The sequence below is a fragment of the Vanessa cardui genome, chromosome 2, assembly GCF_905220365.1.
Source record: "Vanessa cardui chromosome 2, ilVanCard2.1, whole genome shotgun sequence".
In the NCBI taxonomy this organism is placed as follows: domain Eukaryota; kingdom Metazoa; phylum Arthropoda; class Insecta; order Lepidoptera; family Nymphalidae; genus Vanessa; species Vanessa cardui.
In genome coordinates this window covers 361,496-376,555 of record NC_061124.1, presented here as the reverse complement: position 1 = coordinate 376,555, position 15,060 = coordinate 361,496, and the positions used below count along the sequence as shown (strand labels likewise).

The following is a 15,060-nucleotide window of genomic DNA, read 5'->3' as shown; positions in this document are numbered from 1 at the left end:
TCATTCGCGAATTCCCTTTTTTGTAATTCGAATTTCCACCGATTGTTCCTTTTATATGAAACCTTAAGAAAAAAGAGATTACGTCGATGGAAACGTATAAATATAAAGATGAATATCACCAAAGCTTTTGTGCAATTGTTTTATTTTTATCTCAAGTACATTTGAAACGATTCTTCATCGAGTTCTCTGTAGTGGAAACTAGCGTATTTACCTCGAGAGCGTTACTCGGAAACGCCGTCGGCGTCGACCTTGCGATCAGCCTTTCTGTATCCGCTGATACATTGATTAAATAATCGTATAATTCAGCTCCTTGCGTATTATCATTAACCGTCATTAATAATCGCGTGCGACCGATATTCTGTGTTCCTCGCGAGGAAGGGGACCCCCTTAGGAAATGGAAAATGTTTTTGCAAATTTGTATGAAATTATGTTTGTATGTACTGTTAACAATTATTGTTATTTAATCGGCTTATTTAACTTTCCGTCTTTTGTTTCAGGTATCGATATCGGTCACAAGGAAGACATAAATAATAGAATTCTATCTAGCGTTAAAGGTAAATGGTTTTTATATCGGAATGTAAATATTGAATGACTTAAGGAACACTGATATACATCCGATACCAGTTAAGCGGTACGTTATGGTTTCGATGAATTTTTGTTATTCAAACTTGCCATGTAATCTTATTATTTAAAATAAGTTATTACGTTTCCCGATACGTCGTTTATTAGAATGGAAATATTTTAATGTTATCGACATATTTGGTGGTAGAGTTTTTGCAAGTTATTCTGGGTATGTACCACCCACTCAACAGCGTCATGACTTTGGACGGTGGACAGCACTTACCACCAGGCGTCTCACTTGACCTTCTGCCTACTTATTATATAAATCAGATTATATTACGCGTATTTAACATTTTCATTTTTAGGGTTTTGTTAGGAAGGAAGTAAATGAAACCATATTCGCTGCTCAAGTTGTATGGATTTGTTATGAATCTATATTTGCAACGGGTCGTTGACTGCCACTTACTTCGCGCTGGCGTTGTTCTATTGGACACGACATAACCGCTTTGATGTTACCTATTAATTCTATTATATATATTATACAATCTTTGATTGTTGTCGTTGGAAGCGTACAGGGAATCAATTGCTGTCAAACATATCTAAATACTGGCAAAGTCGAATTAAAGTACGATCGCACCGAATGAATAGTCCAGTGCAATATACGTGTAGGAAAAACCGTGAAAAATCTTGGCAGTGACTTGCGTCGGTCACATCGTGCGCTCACGCGGCGCGCGGCCGCTGATGTCATGTGTGCAGAGTACGGGCGGACGACGTCACGCCGGCTCCTCTCGATAATACATATCTAATTGCACTATTCGATGCCTACGAGGAATTTCTCGCTTACGTGTGTTTGTAAATATTCCGCTTTTAGAGATGTGTGATGAATCTGTTAACCCCGCTTTTGTTAATCACTAAACGGACGTAGAATAAATAACTAAAAAATTTCGTTAATGGTTGGTTATGTCCTTAAGGGAATCATTACATTCGAGTCAAATCCCTGCACACATATCGAATACCATTTGCTTGTATGCCTTGCTTATTATTGGAAATAACTTTTAATAACTTTTATGTGTACTAAGGCCCTTGCAATAACCCTGATAGCGTGCACAGCTAGGACGGTAAACCGGTTCTCCACAGCGTCACATACGATCGGAAGTTGTACCATCAACGTCGCGCAAATCGAGGGCTTACCACTACACAGTTTACTAAGAAGTAATCAATATGTTGGCACAACATAATGAGTAAAAACAAAAAAATAAACTTGGTTTTAGTAACGTTATATTGTTATGTAGGTATTCGTATCGTGCTTGTAAAACGTGATGGATAACCGACGTCATGTATTGCTCAAGAACCGAATCTCATACTTTATGATAAACATAAATGTTTTATTTTCATTGTTTTCAAAAATTCCGATCATTCCGTTGTGTTGTGACATTTTATTATTAGAAATAACGAATAGTAGTGAACCTCACGCCGGCGACATGATCCGTTGTTGCGCAAACAAATCAATACTGCACGCTGAGTTACTGTAACGTTCTCGTAAACTCATCAAGGCGTAAGTTTATTCACATCACCTGGACTCACTCTTCATATATTCTCTGTATACTCTGTTGGTACATAAATAAATAAATAAATATAATATTTTAACAAAAGTGAAACACACGATATGAACATTTTTGTCGCCTTTTTTGGGTAAAACTCTGAAGGTGCCGTAATACGATAATCGTTTACATCATTTGAAGAGTCTAATTCATGCTATTCGGGCAAACGTTTCCATAACATCATGTCTCTGTTTAAAAACGACTGAACAGCAAATGAAATATAAATTATATATATAGTTTTAAATTATATATTTAGTTTTTTGTATTTATAAGCTCTTTCCATTTTTTATGATTAAATATATCTACCTAATACAAAACATTCAGGTGTACCAGCGTAACATGGTAGTTTAGAACTAGTCACAAGGAACTATCATCAGTTTACCCTCAAATACAGATATCTGAGAAAAGTTGAATGGTGCATGAGACATTATCCCGTGCTTAAGTTGCTATTATGACAGTTGTATTCAGCTGCAACAGAAACGATTGATCGTCCAGCGAGCTAAAGACAGTCGACACTGCGCTCAAGCGCTACTGTTACACGAACCTGACGCAACGGCTCTTGCGTGTTTTAAAATTTCTAATCACTCTAATGATAAATATTAGTATATTGCATTTGTCGTTTTGCGTCATGTTTAATGCTGCTAGACGTACCTCGACTTAATGCGACGGTCTGTTAGCGTGAAAAATTAACGCAGATTATACTATTAAAGCGACACAATCGACACTCGTACGAAACACAGCAGAAACTCCTTGACGACATGACACGAGCTAATTTCAATAAACGTTCAAGGCTTCGTGTATATAAATGAATGTAATTAACCACTTCAGATAAGAAAGTGGTACGTGTTCACTTTACCGAATGTTATCACCGCCAAAGATTTAAATCGTTAGATGCGCCCCTGCCATAGTATAACCGCTATAAAATGTGTCAATACTCAAATGAGTCAGCTCACTCATTCGCAATCAGTGTTCATTTATACGTAGTGACAGTCAGACGACATCCATTGTAATTAATGCGCTAATTATAATCCAAAAAAAATCGCAAAATGCCGTCATGTGCCTTTCGAAAGTGCAATCACAACTCAAGAAATACTAATAAAGCCCAGGGTGTAACATTTCACTCGTAACTATTTATATTTATTTTAATATTGAATTTATTTTATTCCGATGTCCGACAAGACCACGAAATGAAAGAAATTGTGCGACAGAGAAAGTAGTATGGCATAATTTATGTAATTAACAGAGATGAAACTATTGTCTCAGTACAATTCTATTAAATAATATAACTAGATACACGGAAGTAGTACGGAAGCGGCTTGGAAAGGGATCATCTATTAATGGACATTAACAGCGGCAATCCTGTGGTAGCGTCGGCATTTTATGTTTTATAAATATTATATTACAAAAAATGTTTTAAATTGCACCGTAATATATTTTGTAATATTAATCCGTCAAAATATATTTTTGCTCTTAGAAATCTAGTAGCTTAGTAAATTATGGACGTTTTATTAAAAATGGTTCAGTTGTTCAATCAAGAGTAACTTTTTTGGTGCTGGAATAAAATTTAAATAATTGAAAATACCTTTCTCAAATTACGTTTTTATTATTTAGATTTCCGCAAGATACACGAACGTTAGCTAGTCGTTATTTAGTCAAGTTTGTTCTGCCTAGAACAACCAGCAACTTGGAACCATAAAATACAATTAATAAAGTCTGTAATTAAATGCTACGCTGATGTACGCCTTCATCAGATTCATAAAAATGTTAAGAGAACAAACAGTCAAAAGTTTAATAAATTGATTTTATTTCATGGAGAATAAATATTATGCAATAACAATAAAATTATAATACATTTTGTTATAGTACAATTATATTTTTTTTTTGTTAAAATGAAAAGTGTTTCTTAATAACGTGTTAAAATTGCAAAAAATACATTTTTGTAATTTTTACAAATTATTTCCTTTAACAACCTAATTTCTTACATTTTACAATTTGATGAATTTGTTGACCGTACTTCGCGCGCATTCGTGTGAGTGCGTAAGCCATCGTAAGCGACTTGTCAACACACGCATTGTAAAAATTATTCCACAGTTTTTTAAGGTGAGGGCGCATCTAACGATTTAAATCTTTGATCACCGCACATCAATACGTTCTATAAAAAGAGCTCGAATATTATTATTCCTTGAGAAATAGTTCTATTTATTTTGTTTATTTTCTTGAGATCTAGAGCGTAAGGTAATTTAAGATAATATAAGAAGTAAAATGGCAAATAAGAATACCGAGTTTTACTATCAATCAGTTTCCTTCGGTAAAAAAAATTGAGGGCGATGAAATTCGAAGGTTCGTCGAAACCTTTTTCGGTTTTTCTTTAATATCTGACGTTTACTTTACAAAGCAGAATCAACGTATTCATGGAAAAACGACATCTACGACTCGGAAGTCACGGAAAATCTTAGAAAATGGACGCGAACCTTCTCGGATAGAGAAAACTTCACATTGGGACCTACATCTCCTTTTATTATATACCATTATTTAAGTAGTCTGAAGTAATAACATTTGTGTTTTATTTTGTTCCTCTTGTTCCGATTTTTATGCCGGTTCCGATTTTTTCTCATTGAGATTGAGTAAGTTTAGCTAGGCAAGATTTGTATTCCAATATAATATAGTAACAACATTTTCGGCTTATGTAAGTTAATTATTACAAACGGATGGTAAGTTTACGTTAACAATATATTAAATCAAATAAAAGAGTTTTCCCAGCTGGCAACGTCATCGATGAGATCATTCTTGTAATGGTCATCAACGCGAGATCCGATTGTTTTAATAAAATACTATAGGAAGGTAAAACATATCGTTTAAAAAAGTACAAACGGGGAATTTATATTTATGACATTATAAAAATAACGCGTCATAAAAATTAGTTTTTATTTTTACGGCGGTGACGTGCTACAAATATTGATCGTTTTATAATTATGAACGTGTTTTAATCGCCCTGTTTATTGATAAAGTAGACACGACAAAATGTATCATTACAAAAAATATTTTCATATCAACGACACTTGAACCATTGTCATAAACTACGAGGTCGTACACTTCGTACTGCATAATATAATGTTTACGTTAAAGAAAAAGTCTGTAGATATTTAAATCTCTTGCTTATAAATAAACTTTACGAAATCTCCATCCATCAATCAAAATAAACTGTATTCGAGAAGGCTCTTACAATTGAATTGAACTGTTGAATAGTCATTTTTCAGAACTAATAAAAGTAAAGTTACCACCGGTTCGGAATATAGATTCAAACGAGAAGAAACTCAGTAGTTATGTCAACAATACTTCTGGCAATTCTATCGTTGTCTGCACATTAGTAAGAGTAGATAGATGAGAGATTGCAGAATGATGGAGGATGTTATGTTAATTTAACGAATCATAGGCATTTAATTAGTTTTGAAGGTGTCGTAATTGCAAGTACCCGTGTAGGTCGCATTGAGGCATCATCACTGACTCATCGTAGAAACCACCCGCCCCCACGACGCTCCAACGCTCTAGCGCCAAGGTCGGCTCCGCTGAATTTTTAAGGAAGCATCTGTAAACAGTAACGAGACAATTCGCGACTGCATCATATCACATTTCGACCGACCTTCGCATCAGTTAACGGTTTTAAGTTCAGTCTGTGTATACATATGTATCTGGATCGTTTCATCGTCGACATATCTTTCCATGTTCGAAGTTACGTTCTTATTGAACTACCGACGAGTTCTTTATTCATATTATAATTATCCTTTTATAATACGATTCCACGGGTAATTATAAATTGGTCTATAAAAAATTAAATCCAATGATAAAACATCGATTAATAAGCCATATTACTGATTTATTATATTAATTATAAAAAAAGTGGATTCAGGATATCTATAAATTTAATTGTAAATTATTGACATACTCTAATCAAAATTGAGGTTCAATTACCTAGTTTAATGACGGTTCTTCTAGGTCGAATCTACTTTCAGTTCTAGTAATAACTTTACATTGAATTTAACTCTGACGTGTCACTGAAATAATGCTTTTATGAGCTTTTGATTTTATGATCATGTCCAACGGTTTGTGTCTCTTACCATTTCTTACAAAAGAAGTATTCAGTCATAAAATATTTTAAGTATACCTACTATACTTAAACTTTTTGTTTGACAAAACTGCCTATAAAGTACGCTACGGTAAGTTTGTATATTGTATACATGTACATAGGTAAACACAAACAGCGTCGCGTTTCATACGTGTCTTGCGGTAAAGCAAGCGTGTGCAAGCCGTGTGAGCCGATCGGGGATAGAAATTCAGCGACGTATCAATCACTAACCGCTGTCGAGCCGCGTATACGGTTACACCGAGCCCTTCTAAAATACTGTGAAATTCACACAAATCGATCGCCGTGTTTGCATCTGCAGCCCCTCCGTGAGTTCGAATTAATCTAACTAGTGTTACCGAGAAATGTGAGACTTGCGAGTAACTTCTGCGTAGGTTTAGGTCAAGGAAATATTTTCAGACATTCCATATTTGAAATCTCAGTTAGCTACTACACTTGCCCAACATCTTGATCTGGCGAATCAGCTCGTGATAATAAGATTGGTGTGTTAAAAGCTATTTGCTAGATATTTAATTATGTAGATGTAATTATTTATTATAAAAGTAAACAAAAATAACAATCCTATGCGTGAAAACGTAGATAGAAATCATCTGTCATCTCACGTAAGATTTATTCACTTAAAGAACTTATAAAGTTTTCTTTTTCTTATACCTACCAAAATAAAATTAAAAATACGTCTCGTACGTACTACACCAATAAACATAAGCTTAGGACCGATGTTAATCGTATTATAGGATCGTGATCTTTTTATTTTTTCACTTCTTGGTAGTACTTTGCGCAAACTCGCCAGGGACTTAGATCTGTGATCCCATTATCTGTTGTGCGTTGACAATGTGACAAATTATTCATTTTTCTTAAAACAATAATGGCCGACGCTTACGACAGACCACCAGTTAACCTATATACATGCTTATATGAAGCCTACCGAGTGGTACTACCTCCCACATATTAAACAAGATGCTCAGTTATACTTTATGAAATATGATTAATTATATTAATAAGAATACTAAGACGAAAAATTATCAAAAATGCGTATAATAACATAGTTCGCATCACTTCATTCGACCTTGAATTTGCCTTATTAACTAAAATGTAATATTTTTGTATGGTTTCAATACAATCTTTGTATGTGTAGTTCTTCAATTACAGATATATCTCACGTTTACTTTTTTGTGTATATTTTTTATCTATTTTTCTCGATTGTATTAACTGCAACAGACGGATTACAAGTTGTATTTCAATGGCAATAAAATGTTTTCTCTGAAAGGCAATTTTAAAGTGGCGCGGACATTGTCTTTTACCAGACAGAGCAGCTCAGGGCGACAGACAAAGGTCATTTACACAATCTCTTAAGACATATTTTTCATCAATTTCATAAAACAGAACAAGTAGAATTGTCACATGCGTTTATACCAATAACACAAGGAATATAATTGAATGATGATGATTGATGACTAAGTCGTTTTTGGAACTATTCGAGCATGATGAATTGGATTTTGTGAATATAGAAACGGATAGCATGCGATAAGATTGCGCAACAGCCGAGAAAGTGCAAGCCACCCCAACCGTGCAAATCATTAAGATAGAGAATGCATTCACGTCTTCCGTGTCGGTGCCTATCTCGTTCTGAGCATTGGCTTGAACGGACGAGCGACTTCATGCATACGAGTTTATCTTCAACAATGTGTTTACTTTATAAGCAAGCTAGTTATCGTATCGTATAAGCTGGGTATCGCCGCCTATACGAAAGCATCGGGAACAATTGTCACACCGGTGGTGCAATATTGGCGACTAGTGGGGGGATAACAAAGTTATTTGATGCTATATATAACGATATTGATATTTTGGACTTTTAAGAAAAAAATATATTTTCCTCCCAACCGTGAACTTGACATTTTATTCTATTTTGCTTATTTTTTGCCAGCGGTTTAATCTCGGCATCTACTAATCAGTTTAAAAAAAAGAGTTACGGGTTTACTTTATGGAGTAGTAATATTGGTCGGTCGTGCGCGGAGCGGCTTGTAGCAAATAAATTCAATTACGCTAGCCTGCTAGGTTAAAATGAAATGAAAACATTGAAAAACACCATGTGTAGTGTAACGAGACTAACCAAAGTAGACGACTTGGTTAGGTTCATTTAGAAATTCAATTTTATGGTATAAAAACAATATTTAAAAAATTAACAGTGAAGTCTATACTTTAATAAAATAATTTTATCTGTATCTTATTCCTAAGACATGCGACTTATTTTTAGTGTTAATATTATGTAGTATGTGGTGACGCTGAAGGATTCTAGATCGTGCTATAATAGTTTTACAAATCATTGTATACGATATAGCAAATGAGATAAAAGAAATGAATGTAATGTAAGATTGTTGTTATTCTGATATATTTCGGTTGTGCGAATTTTTAAATTTTATTGCAATGATGATTCTCAAATAAGAAACGGTTCGTCATCACTACTTATAGATAGAGCTGTTACTATTGATCACGAATATAACTTTTATCAGTTTAAAAAAGTATTGATAATTTTGAAATGAATGAATGAATGAATTAAATCAGAAGTTTTCATCTCCATAGAGTCGAAACTTCATAAAATTAGGAAAGTATTATATTGACTCGTGTTTCTCCGTAGACTGAACAAAAATATGTCGATTCTGTAGCGCATTATAACTATAATTATTTTGACACTCTCAAAAACATGCTGTCTTTGTCGCACATGTGTGGTTACAGCGGTTACTGAAGCAACCGAATGCGACGGAACACTTAAGACAACCACGCATACTTTCACTAGCGCTGACAACAACGACGACTATGTTCAATTGACTATCAAAACAATGGAATCTTGTCTGATTTGTTTAATTTGAACACACCGACCACGGGCGGCATCCGCCGCAGTGAATACTATTGTAATTTCATATGTGATTATTTAGAATGTGTGAAATTATTTCATGATAAGGGGGATCTTTTGAGCGCGAACAATAGTATGAAAAATGTAAATTATAATCACTCAACAGTTGGTTCGAACAAGGAGCGTTATGTAAAAGCTTCAAGTTACAAGAATTGTGATTGTATCCGAAAATCACAAACACACGATCGAATCATAAAACGAAATTAGGTATAGTTTAAGTTGGATTTGTTTTATCTGCACATTGATGTCTGTGGCACGGTTTGTAGCTTTTCCATTATCTACGGTTCCGAAATGATTATCGTAATTGTTAACGCTCGGTGGAACTAATTTATTTAGTGACAGTCCACTTGTACCGTTTCAAGTCTAAAATCAAGTAAGTTCGTAGCCTGCCAACAATATTATCGTCATCGTCATGTGGTCAAGTGAGCTAGTATTAATGAACCTCGCGCTATACCATATTACTGAATCATTTGAATCATGAGGTTAAAAAATGTACTTGTTGCGTTTTGTGAATATATTATATTGAGCATTAATAATGAAGTCTCATTTAAGGTGACGTCGTCCGTCATATCCCGACACTGGACACTCGACACTCGACGCCGGTCCATCCGCCCCGCGACCTTGCTCCGATTATACACGAGCTGCCAGCCTTACATTACTACCGCGTTACGATGACTTTGCGAACGTTACTAACAGTTTACAGTCGCGGAGGTGCCGTTGAAACAAAAACTATAATTTAATCATTTATACAAATATAAAAATGATCTTCATCTATGTATATTTAGATTCAAATAAATAGTGATACTATTATTCAATAAATTCCTAAAAGAAGCGCTTATTGGATATTTCTAATTTATTATTTTCATGTGATTAATGAAACAACAAGTGAATGTCCCCAACTGGACAATGACCTCCAAGCCTGTTTAAACGAATGATTCGGAGCTTCAGATTGAGTACATCGCACCATAGCGGTTATACATACACTATATACACATGCTGTGTGGGTATATAAATACAAATGTGGAAATTCTGGCCCGGGGCCTGAGCCTATTATAAAATAAATGTTAGACTGAGCGCTCAGAACGAATTGGTGAATCCAAATTGCATTAGTTTCTATAATAAAATTCCACTGCTATTTTTATCTTAGCCTATTAAAAAATTTAAATCTGATGTCAAAAAAGCATTGATTTATAAGGCATATTACTCATTACAAGATAGTATATAAAAGTTTAAAGGCTATGCAATTAAATTTTATCTTACTGACATCCTCTGTAATTAAAATGATGGAAAAAGTTACTACTGAGTTTCTTGTCGGATCTTCTCGAGGGGATCTATTCTTCGAACAGATGGTAACTTACATTTAAATCAACATTCTGTTATGACAATTCAAAAGAGTTATCATTAGGCTATTTTATACGAGGCTCGTGTGCTCTCTTCAATTTCATTTTGATTATATTTGAAACAGATTTTTCAATGTCCATTTAAGTTTTATCTGGCATATAAATAGTTTTTGTAAAAAATAAAAGGAATTCAAACATTTGTAGCTGACGCCTTGTAAGTGAATATTGATTGAATTTTGATTTGAATATTGATCTGTTAATGTTACATCCATTCGCAAAAACATGAGATCGCTGCTTGTCTGTCAATCATTGAATTAATCTTTTAATGTATCACAGTAGCACCGCGACCTACGAAATCCTGAGATGAATATATAAACACCAACAAAACCCAATCTTCATTTAGTGTAATGTTTCGGCCTGGTTGCCCTCCAGGTCTGATGCCATACGTGTTTGAGGCTCGTGACGTACGGTGTCGCTCGTAAACCGCGGAATGGGAGCGACACTACGACCGTAAAGACTAACGTTAACGCTCACGGCTCACATCCGAGCTGGACGACCGCCGCGACCGTCTTGCATAATGCAGCGATCGTTATGTTTCGAGCGCGGCTCGTCGCGCTGTTTGTAGGTTAGGTGCAGCTGTAACATCGTTAGCCGTTTGTTGTTCTTGTTACCTTTTAACGTTTTTGCGATTCTGATTTTGAAACAGTTTCACTTTCAGTTTTATACATTATCAGTCGATCTTGTAATTTGTTATTATTTGTAATAATTCATTTTAAATAGTCTTATTTTGAAGATAGCTTACTTTTTCGTATAGGCGAATGACTTTGATGCAATATACATGTAATACATGTAAAACATGTATATTGCATTTATTTATTTTGGTATTAAATCTTAACATTTCATAAAATTTATGCACCTCGCACTGGGCATATTTAATTTTGTAACTTAACATTAAAGACTGATCATCATATACGCTATTTATTAATTGCTGATTTAGTATAACACTACACACACTTGACATAAATCTGTCATCGTGCCATCTCGCTCGAGTGTCCAATAGCAAATGATTTGCATATAATTACAATTAACTCATCTCGACGGTCACCAGTGCTCGTTGGATTTACGCAGAACGTATACAAAACATTCTTGATTACAAACTTCAAATGGAATCTGTTTCGGTAATTGTGTTGTTATTATAAATATAACTTAGTCTGGCTGTTCGAGTGCAAGTTGAGGCTGATATACGTTTACGTGAGTGAGCCAGTGTAACATGCACAAGAGACATTACGTCTTAACTCCCATGATTGATGGTGACTTGGTGATGTAAGGTGTGACTGTTTCCTGCTGCAAAATGTCTCTTTGCAGTGGTGACCGCTTAGCATCAGGTTGCCCATTTGCTCATCCGCTAAACTTTTATAAAAAGTAATGAGTTAGGAAGCAACATGTACATATACATATAGCCTTTTGATTACAGACGTCACCTGGGGTCTACAAAGGCCAGTTTTATTATTGTTTTTTAACATATAATTAAAACAATAACATTTACAAAGGTCATTTACCAATCATACATACAAAATGTATATCTGTACATAGAGTTGGCAACTAAGTTAATGCGATCAATACGAAATCTGCAGTCGCTCAGTTGCCAAACTTTTTCTTATCGACACAAATAAATATAAATGTTTTTAAGTTTTTCCTCTAGCTTTCTAAACCATTCCTTCCGATCGATAATAATAAGATAAATCATAAAACTAGTGAAAAGTTCTGCGTGCGCCCCAGGAAAGTCCTGGCCTAAAAGAAAATCGAAACGATTCGGGACGGGAAGCTACATATATAAAATGATAAATCTTTTTACACTTTAATAGTCAACCGAATTCGTGATGAAGATGGAACATCGCCTGGCCGCAGACGCGGCATGAGGACGCCCTCTTGAGTGAATTATTTTCACGTAATATTTGTACGGACGACCTAAAGCCAATAACCGCCGGCACACGCGTCCGGAGCCGCATGCTAAAACCTGTCTTTAAATTAAATAATTAAAATAAATTGATTAAATAATTAAAAGAAGCAGCGACTATTTTAAAAAATGTAACCATATATAGACTAATCAAAGCATCTCCAAGAATGTTGCTAATCAAACCCATTTACTTAACAAATTGATTAAAATTAATGCCCAGTTTTAATTAATTATCCGAATTGAAATAAAGATGATATGTTTGAAGCGACGCTATCGTTAATTGGATGTATTCTTACGGCATGAGTTGCAAATGAGGTGAAACGGAGGTGAATTATGTTATACATGTTATTTTATATGTCGTTCTCGCTTTGTTTAAAGTGCCTACAGTCTCATACACCCTTCATACCGGAAATGAACAATACTTTTTGCTACCCATCATTATATACATACATCGGGACGGATTTGCACAAAGCCCTACCAATAAGTAAATATCAGGATTTTATATTAAAGCAAGTAGGGCTAGATGTTCTCTAGGCCCAAATCAACTTTATGTATCCATGTGTTCCATGTGTCCAATACATGTATATTGCACAGAATAGCTGAGAAATAACAAAAATATTTGTTCTTCAATCTAAAGGTATCCGTGTGAAGTCGGAACGGGTAGCTAGCTGGTTAAATCATAAATGAAGTCAATGTAATACCTACCTATACCTTACTACATGCTATAATCCGGGTGCAAACGAACTTTAGACGTGGTTAAAGTCTATTTATGATGTTGTTTCCTGATAATAATTTATATTACGTGTAGTAAATAATTGTAACTGTAGATGAACACGTCACAAGATACCTAAATATTCAATCCGAGCTCGTGGTTGTAGTAAACAAATCTTATTTATTTTCTTGCTGATTTGATGATATTGTTAAATGCGAAAGTCTACGATATCATTCGACTACTTCTACTTACTTCTTACTTACGACTTCAATCCAAGGTAAATAGATAAATGTTGTAGTAGTTAAAACGGATATTTTTTAATAAATATTAATATTTTAATTAATTGTTCGCGAAGTGGACGCCAGTCGTAGGAAATGAAACTATTAATAGTATTTATGTATATAAAATTCCCTGTGTCACTAATTAAGAATGTAATTATTTTCTAATAAACACTAACTCTCTCAACGGCGGTAATATGACGTTAAAACTAAAGATACATACTTAACAAACGTAAATATTATTTTCTAGTTCCAATGCATGTCATTCACACTTTTCCATGTGTCATGTACGCATTGCTTATATCGAGGTTTCTCGACGACAAGTTCATTAATACTGTGTTAAAAATAAACAAAAGAGGACATTGAGTGATAAAATCTATAAAAATGTGTGTTGTGGGCGGAGGAGTGCACGTCCGATGCCTTTGACACGCTGCCCGATGACTAACTTCTGGGAACAGGTCGTGATTACAGCTAAAGATAGGCACTGACAATGTACGGAATCATCTGTCGTGACGCGACGACAGCGGATTATTATTCCGATATCTGCTCTCGGGGAGCATCTCCGAAATATTTTCAGCTAACAGTTATAGCGAAGATGAGCGTCCACCTCATTCAACTAATCACTTCAAACTGTAAACATTACGTACACTCTCTCAGAGCGTGATTAGTAACTAACTATGTACACCGAATTTTTTAATACGCCGACGAAATAAATCTTAATAAAAGTATGTATATTTAAAAACATTATTGTTAACACCTGCGAAACTTCGATATAGTTGAATACCTAATTATAGCAAAATTAGTTTTGTATAAACTGTTGGAAACCTTATATGGGTTTTGCCGAAACTTCGCGCCAGGCCAAGTACGAGCGACACTTGACCCTGTGCCCAGCCCTCGGTCAGCTCTCGGTTGGCCCTATTGTGCTTCAAATGCTCGTGAACTTCAGGCTTAGCGCCAAAATGGCAACAATTACTTTCTACTGATAGAAAAGGTTACGAGAAAGCTTGTAGAGAAGAAATAATTATATGAAACAAATTTTATTACACGAATACTACCCAGAGAGATTCTATAGTGAGTAATAGATCACTTTAACGATATAATAAAACGGTTTCTTGCGTAGAACTAATTAAGTAACTGTACCGCGTCCAGCAGTATTAATATAAAGCTTTAATCTCAGCGATCAATAAAACAATAAGGCGTGCGGGAGTTAAACTTGGTGTTAGCTGCTGAACTGTTTCAAATCTCAAGTGCTGCATTGAGAAAATTTTCACTCAAGTTAAGTAAGATTTTGGATTGTTGTTCTAATAACGTCGTAATTTAAACAATGTAAGTTTCATAAAATTTATACATCAAAAGGTAAAACTTAAGTATATATAGATGATTGTGTAACTTATTTCACTTCGGTACCGGAATGAACGCGCATCGTTGAAGCGATAGCGTCGTCGAGATACTTGTGAAGATCGTCTTGTTCATCGACACCTCTAAATCACCTCGTCGTCTCGAGATTAAATCGGAGCCACTCGGACGTGGTGATAACACTTTTATGGCGCTACTTTACA

At 34.9% G+C, this 15,060-nt stretch overlaps 1 protein-coding gene across 5 annotated transcripts in view; it reads left to right on the top strand.

Moving 5' to 3' along the window:
• The window catches only part of LOC124539288 (protein FAM102A), a 70,328-nt gene that overhangs the window by 47,414 nt on the left and 7,854 nt on the right, over positions 1–15,060 (top strand). The gene's annotated exons all lie outside the window — the stretch shown is intronic.